Raw genomic sequence first — 3,171 nt, 5'->3', positions numbered from 1 at the left:
GGTACAGTCCTCGATATTGCGGTTGACTTGAGTGCTCTGCCTTACTTGCTCCGTCCGTTTCCTGGTCTTTACCGAGCGGGCGTCCCCGGTCGGTTGGTCCCAATTGGCTCCGACTGCGCTAGTCGGAGAAGAGCTATAAGTAGGAGTTCGGTGCATTCCCTGGTCGAAGAGAGGCCGAAGTCAGAACCGAGGCCTTCCGGTCAGAGAGGTGGGTCAGATTTGGAAGCGGGCGCTGTTCCTCTTTTGGCCAGGCCTTCCGATCGAAGGCTGATTCGCCCTTCTGTCCTGTTGTTAGGTTTTTAGGCCAGCCCAGAAGTTGCACGTCGTTCGCAACGTCGTCTGCTGGGTCAAGCCTTTGCTAGGAAGTCGGTCCATGAGGGACCCTGGGTTTATGAACCCAACAATTCTACTCCACTCTATCATATTTTGGGCATATTCCTTGTCTAAACGACAATCATGAGCTTCCCTCCTTAATTGCTTATCTTCCTCTTGGCATTGACGTCTAGAAGCCATTGCAGATTCACGGCTTCTCCTTAAGTCCGGGAGGACTTCTTTGCCATTGACCATCCCATTAAATGTAGCCCATTTTCCATGTGGGCGGCCACAAGAGCATTCATAAAGAGCTCTAGCATCAACAGGAGAGTGCAACCAATCAAAATCTAGTCCATTTAATTCAAGGGCCTTAGCTTTGTATTTCTCCTGCTAGATAAATAAAATAATGTGTGAATTTGACAGAGAAAGAGAGATCAGCAAAAGAGTTGAATTCTTTGACTTTTTTTCTAACAAAGATAATCCTATTTTTGTTCAAAGCATATAAGAAGTTTACAATTTACTGCATTCAGCAATTCATATATACTGAAAACATACTGTTAAAATCTAGCTAAAATTGTTTAAAATTTCTTGCTGTATAGAAACCATGTACCAAAACATATAACAAGTCTACAATTTACAACATTCAGCAATTCATATGTACTGAAAACATACTGTTAAAATCCAGCTAAAATTGTTTAAAATTTCTTGCTGTACAGAAACCATGTATAAAAAACGTGCATTCAAAGTAATATGTGTAGCTGTACAGAAACCATTCATCAACTCTATACTTTAATTTCAGGTCATGTACAGAATAAGTAGTTGGCACTTTAGACATTCATATCCCACTTAGCAAGCATGCAATTGCCTCTTCTGTGTTGAGCGAAGTAATATCTTCAGAATTTGAACCTCTATGAGTATGGACCCATGCCTCTATCTCGCATACTTGTCTTCCTAATTTCTTTGACTACAACAATAACAAGAATTTGAATTTAATTGTGTTACTGCAAAAAAGTACACAGCAGAATTTTAGTAATTGGACACTAACCAATTTATCCCTTATTGTTGCAATAGACTTGGACCCTCCTTTATGCGGTTTAAACTTACGGCTATAGCGATTTGCACGATTTGTCTCTGATCTTTGCTTGAATTCTGGACTGCTCCGCTCTGTGGCCAGAACATCCCAACAAGCTTGTTTACACCAAGTTGGGCATCGTGCAGCATACTCCTCCCGCATCAAATAGAAATGTCCAGCAATCTTGTCACAAATAGTTCTCTCCACTTCGCGAAAATGTTTCATTGTTGCAGTGATTCTTGCATAATAATATGATGCTCCCTAGGAGGACTGAGCAACAAGGTCCAACATATTCTCTTGATTCTACTTCTTTGGTTTGATTGAATCTAAATCTTTGCTGTAAAATTAGTAATTATAAGCACAAAATGAACATACTATTAGTAAGGAACAACAGTGATATTTGTACAGAACTAGAGTTAAGTTGTAGAATTTATCCAAAAACCTTCACAAACAGAATCAGCAACAGATTTTCCAGATGAGTCTTTTGATGCTTCATAATGCCTCCATGTTGATGCAACCACAGTCTTGCCTCTTTACTCAACCAAACCAGGATGATAGGTCTTTAGTAGACATGTCAACACACTTGACGGAGTCCTTCCCTCCCCTCCAGTCCAGTGCCTTTATATATTAACCAACAATTCAATTAACACGTCGTTTGAGTGCACATTTGCATGAAAGTCACAGTGTAAATTTGAGAAACTCACGATTTTCCTTGTGGCTCAATTAATGGGTGATCTTGCTCATTGGGGATGGTTGGGGGAAGATCTGCACAGCCTCGCAATTGGAAGTTCATTCTCTCCAGTCACATCATTTTGTTGTTTGACCAGCATAGAAATTTCATTTGGATCATTAATCTCATCAAAGCCATCACTTATTATGATATTATCTAAACCTATTCCAATGTCTATGACAAATTCTCCCTCTAGACCATCTTCCTAGAAGGTATCTGTACATGGTGGGTCTTCATCATCGTACTCATCCATTGAAGGAATGGACAAGTTCACAACTGGGCTGACCTTGTATGCAACCCACCACCCATTGAGGTTCGAATCAGATTTACATAGATATGGAAGATAATAAACCTGCTTTACTTGGCTAGCAAGAACAAAAGGCTCATTTGCTGGATTACATGATTCATGGGCAACTTCTACTAGTCCAAGTCTATCCAAGTGCCTCACTCCATTAGTTGGGTGGAACCAATGACACTCAAATAAAACAAGGCTGAAATCACTACCACCGTCAAACTTTAACTCAATAATGTCTTTGATACTATCATAATACTCAAGCTCATTATTGCTCCCATCATCAACACCAATAGCAAGCACCCCGATGTTGGTGGTAGCTAGGTTCCCTCTAGATTTTTATACTTTTCAGATCTAAATATGTACCCATTAACTTCATAAATATCATACGACTTCACTTTGAGGCCACATCCACATGATAAACGGCACAATTCACTAGGTATGCTTGCATCCATGTCACACTGCAATGTTACAATTAAAAATTAAAGTGCATCCAGATTTTACATGACTGTATAAAACTACACAGAAATTGGTCAATTAGCTAGTACCATGTTTCTAAACCATTCAAGCAAATTTGGTTTGCCATGGCCAGACCCATTAATCCTTAAATTGTCTAATTGTCTCTGGCTTGGTGGTCTTGCACGCTTCCATTGTTCTCGTTCAAATTTTCTATGGGACACAAAAGCATGAATTATTGTAATGATAAATGGTATTAGCTGGTTTATTAAATTGGTGTACTCACTGAACATATTCATCTATTTCAGT

General features: G+C 39.7%; 1 pseudogene; it reads right to left on the bottom strand.

Moving 5' to 3' along the window:
- Positions 1 to 291: 291 nt before the first annotated feature.
- Positions 292 to 1,609, bottom strand: LOC136464437 (uncharacterized; annotated as a pseudogene).
- Between the last annotated feature and the right edge of the window lie 1,562 nt (positions 1,610 to 3,171).

The sequence above is a fragment of the Miscanthus floridulus genome, chromosome 1 (genome assembly GCF_019320115.1).
Source record: "Miscanthus floridulus cultivar M001 chromosome 1, ASM1932011v1, whole genome shotgun sequence".
Lineage (NCBI taxonomy): Eukaryota > Viridiplantae > Streptophyta > Magnoliopsida > Poales > Poaceae > Miscanthus > Miscanthus floridulus.
Note: the sequence above shows the minus strand (reverse complement) of the source record. Positions and strands in the feature narration are given on the sequence as shown.